We start from the raw sequence: 14,154 nt of genomic DNA, 5'->3' as shown, positions 1-14,154 counted from the left end.
TATTTCTATATCAGATACTCAACTCCAATTCTTAAAAGCACACCACAACTGGAACTATTTTCTAATGGCTAGCAGTTTATTGTTGAATGAACTAAAATTAGCAGAAAATATTACACTTATAATTCTTTATAGATGATCTTAGGACACATAATCCTCTTCCATGTATTTTTGTCTCCAGAAATAAAAGTCTGAATAAAGATATCTTCACCTGTTTCATCATCTTGCTCCAATATCAGCAGCATTTTTACATAATCAGCTTATCCTTCAAACTATAGAGGCTAACAGCACAGGAGCAGACCTTAAATCCATTGTGTCTATGCTGCCTCTGCTAGAGCAATCTAATCCCAAAAGCAAAATACTGCAAATGATGGAAATCTGAAGTAAAAACAAAACAAATTGCTGGGAATATTCAGCAGGTTAGGCAGCATCTGTGGAGAGAAATAGTTACAATTTTCTGGTAGATGACCCTTTATTAGAACAGTGGCAATTTTAAATTGATAATCCTTGTTACCAAGTCCCTAAACTATGCACATCATCATTGTCCATGGATACATCCTTCATAGATTTTAATTTCTATTAGCCTTCTCAAGTGTAAATAGTCCCAGCATCTCAAACCTCTTCTCATAACTATAGTTTGTACCCCTGTCTCTGACCTTGGTGTATCTACCAAAGTGTGTTCTTTATAACGTTAGCATTTTTCATGTAAGAGTATTCAGAATGGCACAACTCCTAACTTTTGCCTTAAAGTTTTGCATATGTTATTACTTAATTACTCTTATACTTGATGCACTTATCTAAAAATTCTATTGGCCTATTTGCAGCTATATCTGCTTGCATTTTTTGGGTAATTATGTATCTTGTTTATCTGTTCACTTGCTATAGGCATCATTCTTTAATTGTACACTCCCATATCTACCACCTGTCTACCCATTCAATTAATTCATCTTCCTGAAGTCTTATTCAGCCATCTTCACTATTTGCCAAGTCTCCTACTTGTGTCTTTTGAGATTGTGTTTCTTGTATCAAAGTCCAAATCATATGGAAATACAATTCCTATTCCTGTTTGTGTTCATCCACCAAAGCACTTTCCAAACCTATCATTCAGAAGGACAAGAGCAGCATGGGTACATCACCACCTACAAGTTACCCCTATTCCTTTGACTTCGCTGGGTCAAAATCCTGGAACTCGCTTCCTAACAGAACTGTGGGTGTATCAGCACCAGGTAGACTATCAGTTCAAGGCAGCAGCTCACCACCTTCTCAGGAACAGTTTAGCCATGTTCACATCCCAAGAACAAATAATAAAGATTGAGTATGTTAGCTCAATTATACATAAAGAAAATGACTATTTCAAATACCCTTGTTTTGGAGTGCACAATGTGATGAATCACTTCTAATATGCTCTGTCTCTACCTTTCATAAAATTTCAGTACAACTGAAAGATTTATGCAGGACAGCCAATCTACAATTCAGTTTACTAGAAGTGAGAATTGGCTCAGATATTTTAAAATAAATTAGTTATTGACATAATTTGTATAGTTACCCAAAAACACGCTTAACAGTTGCAAGGATTTCCCATTCAGGTTGAGTATGAGTAAACTAACCAATGTGTTATAACAATTCTTTATCTGAATTTGTGAATGGAGGACAAAAACAAAAAGGTAAAAGGAGTTTCCTTTTCCTCTAAGTTATGGGACCAGGGAGGGGAATTTACCTGCTCAAACGATTTTCTTCTTGGTTTTACTCTTAATCAAAATACCATTTTCCATATTAGAACTCAATTTCACTGTTATTTAACTTGTTCAGTCACACTTCACCCCAGATTTTTGCAAATCATGAATTAAGAACCTAGGGTCAAAAATCAGAAGTTGGTGTCACAAGTGGATCGATGACTCTTCTTGAACTTATTTCCATTAAGTAAACGAAACTTGGCAAATGTTGTAAGAGCTAAGGTAAACAAAAAAAAATGGCAATGAGGAGCACTGTAGAATTTTGAAAAATAGGTAAGAAAAAGCAAGAACTTGAATGTAAAATGGCATGGTGCCACGCTGCTGAGGAACACCCGGAGGTCATTTCATAATAATGGACCTGAGTTAGATCCCATTTTTGCTCAATAAAATTAGCACTGAGTGAAGTATTTTTATTCCTACTTGTATCTTATCCTTTTGAATAACCTTATAAAATCTGATACGATCACTGTTCACCGAATGCTGTTCCACTGAAACATCATTTATGTGTTTACAAAAGAGAACAAAGTCTTTTTTGCACCACCTAATCCATTGTCATACTCTCATCTTACTCCCTTAGCCTTTTTTTTAAAAAAAAAAGCTCCTTAGTATCTTCCACCTCTTGTAGCTTGAAGTTTTTTGGAAAAAAAGACCCTTTTCCAACCCATGCACATTCAAGCTTGCATAATATAAAATTATTTGTAGCGTGTAGAGATTGAACATTTTTGTCAACAAAAAAAGGACAGTTACCTTTCCTGTAGTTCACTTCTCTATTGTAAAAACAATGAACTGTGCATCCAGCTTCATGTACAGCAGACTCAACCAGTTCTACTTGTGCTTCCTGGTGGTGACCATAATGTACTGTGTCCCATTTTTGATCTAAAAAGATGTGAGTACAAGAATCTTCAGGTAAGTCTTGCACCTAAAATTCTGGATTAATTGAAAATAGCAAACCAACACTGGAAATAACACTTTAAAATAAATTTGACCCTAAACTATCATTAAATCTTACAAGACATTTCTCAAAAGCTTAAGAAATATGTTGTTTTATGAAGGGAAGAGAATTAGAATGGGTTGGATATCACAGTCAATGACAAACAGCACTTCCAATTGTCATTGGAATATTGGACAATGCAATATACTCATCCTCAGTCATGTCTATTATCTTCACAAAACTATTTTCTTTTGGTTCCTATTCCGACTGACCCTCCTTTAATTATCCTTCTTCTTTTATGTGTTTTTGAACTGGAAGTTGTCAGCCAATTATCGAGAAAGCACAGCCATCTACCTAGCATCAGGAACCCATGTGAACAAACTAAGCAATTGCACATCACCTTGACTAAACAGACTGAAGAATCATTGATATGTAGAGTCTATGAATGGATCTAGAAAGCAAAATAATGAGAAGTGAGGAAACAATGCATTTTTTTAAAATCTCCAATAAATAAAATCTAAACAAATGGGACTCCTCTCTTGCTACTACTAATTTTAAGTGCCAGAGAGGAGGTTTGATTGTAATTAAAGCTCACCATGCTAATGAGCACATTTAGTGTGGAACGGACACATTCTGATGTTTAAGATGAACTGAGAAGGTATGTACAGTACTATATACCATTCAGCATATTGAATTGTGAGTCTCTGTGATTTAACCATTATTCCACAGCTTTTGAAGGAGGACAGCTTGGACAACAATTTCCTGATTAATGTTTTCAAATTGTGCAGGTGGTCATTGGAAGTTGCTGCCCAATTTACATATTAGTAACACTGCATGCTGCTAGCAAAATCTGGCATAGGATTACATAGAATATATGGTAGAGAAATAGGTCATTTAGCCTGATCAGTCCATGCCATCTCTCATAACAATCTATTCCCTTCCCCCTTGAATGTTTTTCTAGCTTCCCCTTAAATACATCTAAACTATTTTGTTTAACCACTCCCTCTGATAGTGAGTTCCACAGTCCGTCTACTATAAGGGAATTCAGAATAAACTTCTTAACACAATTGGATTTCTTGGTGACTACCTCAAATGGATAGCCTCTACCTGCGCTCTTTCCAACCACGGAAAACATTCATTTGTATCCATTTTATCAAAATATTTCAGGGTTTTAAAGATCCTATTTGGTTACCCTCTCATCCTTTTCAAGAGAAAAAGAAACACAGGTTGTCAATTCTCTCTATTGCATACACATGCATTTTTAGTATCATCCTTGTAAATCTTCTCCGCACCCGCTCCAGTGCCGTTCTATCCTTTTCATATCAGAACTGCATGAAATATTCTTAAGCGTTTAACATAATTTTCATACTCTTCAATTCTATCACTTTAGAAGTATAGCCTATTGCTTTTTTATGACCTGTGGTGTTATTTTGGTGATTGTGTTTTAGTTCAACATTTCTTTGTTCCTCTACCTCACTTAGACTTGCACCTTCCAAGTAATAAATGATCTCCTTATTCTTTCAACCAAAATATACTGTTTCAAATTGTCTAACTTGAACTGCATTTGCTAATTATTTGCCAAATTTATATTCTCCTATAATTCTTGCAGTACAGCTCAGTATTGACCATTTTGGTTCCCAATATATGCAGATTTGGTGTCATGTATGAATTCAGAAATTGTTTTCAATTCCAAAGTCCAAATGATAATGTAAATTGCAAACAACACAGATCGTCATGCAACAAAACATCCCACTTTCTGCCACTCCGAATAATTATCCCTTATCCTGTCTCTGCTTACTGTCTTGAAGCCATCTAGCAACCTATTCTGACACTTGTACCCTGACTATATTCTCTGACCTATTCATCTGTATATTATGGGGCACCTATTGCAAGCCTTTTGAAAATCCAGATAAATGACATCCAATGCGTTACCACTGTCTATTTTCTCAAAAAAAAATCAATTTGCTTGGTTAAGCAAGGATTTTTAAGTCCATTATATTCATTACTATATTTTCCTGAACATATTCTTTCATCTTACATTTGTTATCTGCTAGTTAAATCATTTTTTAAACTAAGTATCAAAAGTAATTTGTTTGCTATTCCATAGATTGTTTTTAAAAATGTGGATACAAACCATCTGCAATAGAGGTTTTATCCTTTGGGTTTGTTACATCTTTTTAAAATGCACTTATCTCATTGATCCCTCATCATTCCATGACATATTCTATCCTTCTGGTAAATATTAAGGCAAAATTATGCCATGATATTTCCTTCATCTCTTCGTTGTTACCTGTAGCATTATCCTATGTATGCTTTAATAGTTGCCTTCCCATTACTATTTTATTGCTGATTTACTGCAAAATATATTACTTATGTTCCTTGGTGATTTAATTTGGTTGTTTGTGCTGTAGTGTTCTATGTTCTATTAGATAGGTCTGTAGGTTGGTAGGTGTTGATGTGATCGGCGCAACTCGTGGGCCGAAGGGCCTGTTTGTGCTGTAGTGTTCTATGTTCTAATTTCAGAGTTTGTTTGCCTCCCAATTATTTTGACATATCTCTTAGCATTTGCTCTCATTGTGCATTCCTCTGCTGAATATGTGCTTAATACATGCCACTTTCCTGATACTCTTCCCTTATGTCTTTTTTCCAACAACAGTTTTTCACTAGTTTATTTTTTCCTTTTAGCAGAATATATTTTTCCTGTACTTTGTTGTTCTACTTAATTGTTGGACAATATTATCCATTTTATTTGTTCAAGTTTTCAGCCTCAATATTAGCTTTTCTTCAATCTAGTAACATAGTTTATATCAAACTTATGTCCTTCTCTAACATCACCTTAAAGTTTATGAGCACTGTTGCCTAACCGTTTCCCCTACTTCTCGTCTGCTCTTGTTCATTACAATTGGATTTAATAGCGAGGAATCTTCCTTTGGTGGGCTTTTTGCATCTGGGTTTGAAAGAAATCACCATGTAGGAAATCCCCAATCCTTTATCCCAAGAGGAAAGTATCAAGAGTAGTTGACATCCTCCATTATTAATCTATGGTTTTTATTCATGTCCCTAAACTGTCTGCACATTTCTTCCTCTATCTCTTGCCACTATTAGGCGGCCTCTAGACGTCATCTATTAGTGAGATTGATTTTTCATTATCTTTTATCTGTATCAATAAGGATTAAATTTTTGTCTTGCCAATAGCTCAGTTTTTTTTCTATTACCATTGTTATCCTAAGTATAGCTAATCCACCCCCCACCCCCTTCCTACAGCTTCATAGTATATCCTGTAAGGGCTAATTCCCAGTTCTCGTGTTTCTTGGCCATATCGCACTCTGACCCTACATATAAAATTGAACTGCTGTTAAAAATAGTTGAAAACTCCTAGAACACCTAAATAGATACCTACGTAGACTCCTATTCATGGACTACAGCTCAGCCTTTCACACTATTATTCCTATGAGACTCATCTCTAAACTTCGTAATCTGGGACTCAGCTTCTTCCTCTACAACTGGATCCTGGACTTCCTAACCCACAGACTGCAATCAATAAGATTAGCCAACACCTCCATGATCATCCTCAACACTGGTGCTCCACAAGGCTGTGTCCTCAGCACCCTACTATACTCCTTATACACCTTTGATTGTATGACCAAATTCCCCTCTAACTCAATTTTCAAGTTTGCTGATTGCACCACCATTGTAGATTGAATCTCAAACAATGATGGGACACAGTACAGGAAAGAGATAGGTGAGCTGGTGCAACAACAATAACTTCTTCCGCAACGTCAACAAAATGAAGGAGACAGTCATCGATGTCAGGAAGTGTAGTGGGCGGCATGCTCCTGTCTAGTAGTAGGATGAAGTAGAAATGATAGAAAGCTTCAAGTTTTTAGGTGTCCAGATCACCAACAACCTGTCCTGGTCAATCCATGTGGACACTATATAGTTAAGATAGCCCACCAATGCCTCTACTTTCTTAGAAGACTAGGGAAATTTGGCATGTCTATTACAATCTCACCAACTTCTACAATGCACCATAGAAAGCATTCTTTTTGGTTTTATCACAGCTTGGTACGGTTCCTGCTCTGCCCAATACGGCAAGAAATTAAAGGGTTGTGAATAAAGCCCACTCGAACCAGCCTCCCATCTACTGACACTGTCTAAACTTCCCACTTCCTTGGCAAAACAGACAGCATAATCAAGGACCCACACACCCTGGACATACTCTCTTCCACTTTCTTCCACTGGGAAAAAGATACAAAAATCTGAGATCACGTACCAACCAACTCAAAAACAGCTTCTTCCCTGCTGCCATTTGAATGGACCTACCTCACATCAAGTTGATCTTTCTCTGCATCTTAGCAAAAAAAAAGGAATGGAGAATATAGTGTTACATTCACAGCTATGTACGATATGCTTTGTCTGTTTAGTGGGCAAGAAAGTACTTTTCACTGTATACCAATACACGTGACAATAATAAATCAAATCAAAAAGCAACTTCCTGAAACTATCAAGGCCAGAAGATTTTAATTGTTGTACTTAGATTAGAAGCTAACTGTTCTTACAGATGCCCTGAGGTGATTTGAAAGGCATTTTCTGTTGCTAGGGAAGTACTCATAAATGGAAAGGAAAGGATTGGTCTGATTTCTCTTGACACTTGTTTAAAATATTAATTACAGTATTAGGGATTGTTTAGGTGTGTTAAATACAGTAATGCAGAAAATATCTTGTTGCTTAATTAATTTGCTGATAATCCAGTGTGAAAATTCAAGTTGAAATAAAAATCTTAATTCTAACTTGTAAGTGCTGCAATATGCTAAATAATACAAGTAGTTAACCAGAATACTCCGATGTCCACAACTCAAAGGGGAATAAATTAGGAGGAAATCTTCACCCTGAAAAAATACAAACCTTTAATGTTCAAAGTCTTTTTTTCATTAATTTTCCTTAATGTTTCCATGAGCTAAATCATAGAAGTTTATACAAATAGCTTAAGAATACTTTATTCCCATTCATAAAGCAATGTGAGGCACTGAAATTGGACAGGGTCCAAAAATAATGCAGGTGCTGCAATGTGCCAATTACCTGGGGTCATCACTTTTGATGCAGGCAGGAAGTCAACTTTGTGCTGCCTACTGACTGGACAATAATCATACTGCTGAGTGGCTGTATGCCTCAGCTTAAAGCTAGTTTGCTGAAAATTTCTTTAAAAAATGGTGCTTTCTGGCTGGAACTGGAGCAACAAGAATATGGACTTACAGTACAAAAGGGCAGAAAGTTTGCGAATCAATTCTTTGACGATGCACTGATGGAGGTAGCAAGCAAGGGAAGTCTTCTAAACAAACTCTCAGACAACTGTGGGAGCAGTTAACTTTGGCAATTATTATCCAATAATCTAATCAAGAGATGTTCAATATCCTCATGTGAACGTCAGGGTGAGTGAATTTACCTTTAAATGCTGTATTCCACAAACTGCAAAATTATTGAACCAAGACAACTTAGTCAGCAAAATAGCTTGCACTACACCTTAGCACATTTTATTTGCTCATGCAGAACAATGTGACACAAACAGAAGCAGCAGGGACCAGACATGACTGCACGTCCTTGCCTCATGGTGGAAATAGTGCTTTGCTAGCAGAGGCACAGTCCATGACCAAAGCAGTGGCTAGCAGCAAGGCTGAAGCCATCGGTGACAACATGCTCATACCTAAACGTTTTTAGATCCTACTTCTCTGTAACCACACAATGTCTTTTGATTTACAAGCTGAAGATGGTGTAAGCATACACCTCTTGCTTTGCCTACTTTCCCTCATCACAACCGTACCTTATTACTTTCTCCTTTCAAATGCCAAAGAACTGCAATCTGGCTATGCAGTGGAGTGGTCGAACAGTAAGATGAAACATCAAGAAAAAAAAAGTGATGAAAAACACTATTCTTTCAATCTTGCAGCCATCAGCTCAAATATTGCACTGCACACACTTTAAGGAGACGGCTTAGAGATGGGATTGGCCATAATGAAACACCAGGCATGAGTGAGCAGCTCCTGCCAGGGCAAGGTGAAAGGATAACACAAGTGCAAATTCCCTGGAACTCTGCTGTTGAAGATTCAGATGAGGATTTCAATAGACTGATGCCTATAGACATTGAACTTTGTGCATTGGCAGGACTGTGAGAAAGTTTGTAGCCAATGTCAAGGAACAGAGCAGTCCAGCACCAACTTAAGAACATAAGAACATAAGAACATAAGAAATAGGAGCAGGAGTAGGCCATCTGGCCCTTCGAGCCTGCCCCGCCATTCAATAAGATCATGGCTGATCTGTCGTGGCTCAGTTCCACTTTCCCGCCCTCTCCCCATAACCCTTAATCCCCTCTCTTATCAAAAACCCATCAACCCGCTTCTTAAAAATATTTAGCGAGGCAGCCTCCACCACTTCAACGGGCAGAGAATTCCAGAGATTCACCACCCTTTGAGTGAAGAAGTTCCTCCTCAACTCCGTTCTGAACCGCCCCCCCTTTATCTTGAGGCTGTGCCCCCTAGTCCTACTGTCTTTTTTGAGCGGGAAGAGTCTTTCCACCTCTATCCTATCCATCCCATTCATCATCTTATACGTCTCAATGAGATCTCCCCTCATTCTTCTAAACTCTAACGAGTACAAGCCTAGTTTATTCAGCCTCTCCTCATAGCTCAACCCCCTCAACTCCGGTATCAGCCTAGTAAACCTCCTCTGCACTCCCTCCAAGGCCAAAATATCCTTGCGCAGGTGCGGCGCCCAAAACTGCACACAGTACTCCAGCTGCGGCCTCACCAATGCCCTATACAGCTGCAGCAAGACCTCCCTACTTTTATATTCAATCCCCCTCGCTATGAAGGCCAGCATCCCATTCGCCTTCCTGACCACCTGCTGCACCTGCAGGCTGGGTTTTTGCGACTTATGCACAAGGACCCCGAGGTCCCTCTGCACCGTCGCCTGCTGCAGTTTTTCGCCACTTGGCACAGAGCTTTGAGCAGTATTTGGAGGCCATCCTCTTCAGGAAGAATATGGTAGTCAACTCCATGAGAACACTTGTAGCTCTGTTTCTGTGCAGTATCCAATGGCTGATGACCATTTCAATATAGTACAAGAGGATGCAGTGATGGTAACAAAATGTAGAACTTATCTGAAATGTGAACTAGGGTTGTGTTCATCGGTATTCAAATGAATCTATTATGGATAGTTCAGCTAGAAAGTGGCCATGTGGATTTCCTTAAACCTACTTTCCTCCTCAGCTGGTCACCGTATAGCTAGTGGCAAGGGTTGTGTACTCACGATGGCTAGGTCACGTAACATGCAGTAATGATAAAACTTGGCGTGCACTTTGCCAATTACTGCCAGCCTCCTCCAAAGCAGTCCAGAGGAAAAGCCTTGTTTCAACAGCATCTAGATAGAGGAAGTGGACTCTCTTCTGATTGATGTGGTACATCTCAGAGTTTATTTGCTGTGCCTGACATCAATGGTACCTTGGAAAATCTGCAATTCTTGCAAAGATGTGTTTTTGCTCCTTTTTTGGCAAGAGAGAATTAACTTTATTTTGCTCTCTTGGAAGACAGAGATTATGGGACCTCCCTATGCAATGGTGGCAAATATAAAGATATTGCAACAGTTTCCTGCTCCAGCCCGGAAGGAGCCAAATGCATGAATGTCATGGTCACTGTCAGTTACACAGCCACTGGCAATGTTGTCTCTACAGTGCTCTGAGATTGCTGTTGTGGCAGATCACAGTGCGGATTTCCTTCATGTGTAAACATCTGGGGCATTTGTCCCTCACTGAACATTAGGGAGGAGGACTTCTCTATGAACACCGAGTGGATAATGGCCTCCTGATCTTCCAGCTGCTTAATCTGCTCTTTGCCACTTCTGCTTTATTCCTGCCATGCTGTATTCCAAAGGAATGCAAACTACTGTGTCATGTCTAGGAGAAAGTGGCTTGTGTAGTATTGTTGAGGTTTGGGATAATGTCCTTCAGGTGCCACACCATCTGCTACAGACTTGAGCAACCTTAAGTAAAATTGGAAACCACCAAACACTTTTATAGTGTTTTACTGGCTAGAGCCAATTGGCAACCAGCAAAATAGTTGATACTCCTTTTAAATAGTGATGGTGGGGGGACCCTTCCTGATCCATCTATGTTTAGCTGTGTGAATTTACAGGTGGGCAATAGCAGGAGTGTTGGAACTTCAGAATGGCAGCACTAGCATCTAATCAACATAATGCTGATGAACATCACAATCTGACTTCCAGTGGACCACTTGCCTTACCAAAATGTAAGCACCAGAAATACGCATGAGACTTGGATGCCACTTTGGAAACGGAAAAGCACTTCAGCACAGAAAATAGATGCTATGAAGCTAAATTTTGCAGACAAGTATTCAGACAAGAATGAAGCAAATACAACATTTGTAATATAATAATAAAAGACACAAAGTATTTAGGTCTTTTCTAATCATCTTACTCTGAATTATTTGGCCTCTAATATTTTAGATCACCTTCGCAGTTGAGTTCTAGCTCCTCGTGCCTTCTAAAATTTGTTTCCTATCTTGAGGTAAAGTTTTTGTCACGTAGAAAGTAAAAACACGATAAATCCTGTCTTATAGTTGTTGGGCATAATTTAAAATTTTCAGCTTACGAAAGAACACAAAAGTACATAAGTAACAGTCATTGGGATAATGGACTGACCAATTAGGACTGGGATAAGGAGAATTTCTTCACTCAAGGATTGTGAATTGCTGGGACATACAAATTTTGGTGTGTCATGACAGAGGTTTGGGAGTGGCTAGAAAGTAGAGTTAATCTTGTTGAATGGTAGAGTAGGTTCAACAAGTCAGATTTCATGTTTTCGTATCTACTTACAACATCCTTCTGCCTAATTCAAGAGAATTCTAACTCAAATTAAGTTAATCCTTTTCAAAAAAAATCCTTTGATATCGTGTTTCTGTTCTTGAATTTCTAGATATTTCTTCAAAATTCCAAGTAATTTTTCTTTTTCAAGTGTCTGAGACAAATTGGTTCACTTCAAATGGTTCTTCTGAAATTTTCAGGCAATGATTTGAAAAATACCACTCCTTTTTGAGTATCTTGTCGCTCAAATTTTAAAAAGGTATCAGGATCCAAACCACCCTGCTGTAGGTGAAATCTGGTATGAAACAAATAACATTTTGTTTAAAGTAAACAAAATGAAATACATTTGCTCAGTAAAGAAAGCCATAGGATTCCATGGATTTTCAACAAATAAAAATATACTTTACAAGGTCGTGAAGATAAAACAATTTATGTCTACCTTCTGCTTTAACATCCACGGCAAGTATGAGGTACATCTGAATCAATCAGCCAACTATGATTGAACACACCACACAGCACAATAAATGACAGGTGGGACCAGACAGAGTACATGGATTTCGTAATTACCCACTCAGGCATGAGTAACATTGGGTCAGCCAATCTCACTGAAACTTTGTCTCTCTCACACGGGATTCGAGTTTTCACCTTTTGAAGAATTATTTCCAAAGTTTACTCACCCTTAAGATGGCATCAACAGCCTACTTTACAGGGTTTCAATCTCATCAACCAAGATTCCGTTTGTCGGGATTCTTGAGAGTATACATACCAATTTACATGCCAGGCAGGACATTACTGCTCCAAAGAGATCCCTGTTTGCCTTAACGGCCTGTAGCATGGAGCCACCAACCTTTGGCTACCTTCCTGGATCTTCAGGCCTTACTTAATGCTACTTTCTCTATTTGGAGCCTTTTGTTTTATGCTACCCTCTTTTTAATTGAACTGGAATCTCTTCCTATCCCTTTTCTTTAGGATATCTCTGGACCTTGTCTGGGAACTTTCTTCTCAATGACATTCTGCTTCCTGTTGCCTGACCTGGGGTTTCTCACCATTTTCCGTTTTACACAGGCACTTTGAGCCCAAAGATGCTCCCAAACTGTGCATGCACAGAAGCTCCAAGGTCTGAATTGAGGTTCCCGAACTCCGCTTTCAACATTAAGGTGAGTCTGACTTCTACAAGAAAAGGTTAAAAGTCAATCATACAAAAGCTAAACCAGTCACTCAGCATTGTAATTATTCCTCTGGCCAACAGAACTGGAACTAAAGTTTGTTTGACATAATTATACCATATAAAGCCATTTCACAATGTGGTTAAATTCTCTTCAAACTGAAGCAGACTAAGTTAATGATTTGCTAACTTAAAGAATTCACACACAGTTTATAATTTTAAAAGCTGCATTTTTCTTGAAAATAAACTTGTGCATGATTCTTGGATGATACGGAAACAGTATATTGGACTACATCAGTTGCACTCCCCTTTTGTACTAGCCCCCACATGAAAAAGATATGTTCAACTTGAGCTGTAAAAACAAGTTATTCGGTAGCTGTCAAACACATACAAAATAAGAAACCATCAAAAACACACACCTTAAAGACACCTTTAATCTTGATTTAAAATAGATTTTAAAAATTGTTCACATCATTTATCTCTGTAATAAAGACACTTTTATTGTCCATCTGCAGCTGCCTTCCAAAGATAGTGGCAACCTTTCTCCTAAACGGTGCAGTCTTTGTGGTATTGGGTAGGGCACTAAAAGCCTTTGACTCAGCAATAAGGAACGAGTGGCATGCTATTCCTTTGATTTTCGTTGCACTTCTTTCTCACAGCAGAAGTACAGGAACTGGGAAATGATGTCAATACAGTGCATATTGAAGTTATAGTGAATCAATAATGGGTATTCAGCTTAGTGGCAAGGATACAAATTACTTTATATTGAATGGTAAAGTTTTTGAATATTGTGGTTTCAACCAACCTGCCACTTCTCAGTTCATGCCTGGCTGCAAGTTAACGTAGCCTGTTTCATTTACAAGAGACTCATGAATGGATCTAATACCTGTTAAATTAGAAGACACAAGGGCTTCTCTAGTGGCATATTAAGATAAATGCTTCCTTGACTCTTAAGAACAGCTGCTTTGTACCTTCTTACTTTTAAACTTTACGAGCCTGATTGAGTTTTTTGAAGATGTGACTAAACACATTGATGAAGGAAGAGCAGTAGATGTAATATATATGGACTTCAGCAAGGCATTTGATAAGGTTCCCCATGCAAGGCTTATTGAGAAAGTGAGTGGCATGGGATCCAAGGGGACATTGCTTTGTGGATCCAGAACTGGCTTGCCCACAGAAGGCAAAGAGTGGTTATAGACGGGTCATATTCTGCATGGAGGTCAGTCACCAGTGGAGTGCCCCATGGATCTGTTCTGGGACCCTTACTCTTTGTGATTTTTATAAATGACCTGGATGAGGAAGTGGAGGGATGGGTTGGTAAGTTTGCTGATGACATAAAGGTTGAAGGTGTCGTGGATAGTGTGGAGGGGTGTCAGAAGTTGCAGCGAGACATTGATAGGATGCAAGACTGGGCGGAGAAGTGGCAGGTGGAGTTCAACCCAGATAAGTGTGGTGTG

General features: G+C 38.5%; 1 protein-coding gene across 7 annotated transcripts in view; it reads right to left on the bottom strand.

Moving 5' to 3' along the window:
- plag1 (pleiomorphic adenoma gene 1) overlaps positions 1–14,154 on the bottom strand; it is a 51,102-nt gene that overhangs the window by 9,729 nt on the left and 27,219 nt on the right. For 4 of the 7 annotated variants that reach the window (XM_080194207.1, XM_080194208.1, XM_080194205.1 and 1 more), the window contains one exon: positions 2,478–2,606. The gene's annotated coding sequence lies outside the window, so the exon portion shown is untranslated. Of the gene's footprint in view, positions 1–1,714; positions 1,739–2,477; positions 2,607–3,061; positions 3,183–6,984; positions 7,050–14,154 lie in introns of those variants that run through there. The other 3 variants (XM_080194210.1, XM_080194211.1, XM_080194212.1) reach the window with 3 other exon arrangements.

This window comes from Carcharhinus amblyrhynchos, chromosome 8 (genome assembly GCF_965287045.1).
Source record: "Carcharhinus amblyrhynchos chromosome 8, sCarAmb.v2.hapA, whole genome shotgun sequence".
Lineage (NCBI taxonomy): Eukaryota > Metazoa > Chordata > Chondrichthyes > Carcharhiniformes > Carcharhinidae > Carcharhinus > Carcharhinus amblyrhynchos.
This window is presented reverse-complemented; position numbering and strand designations above follow the sequence as displayed.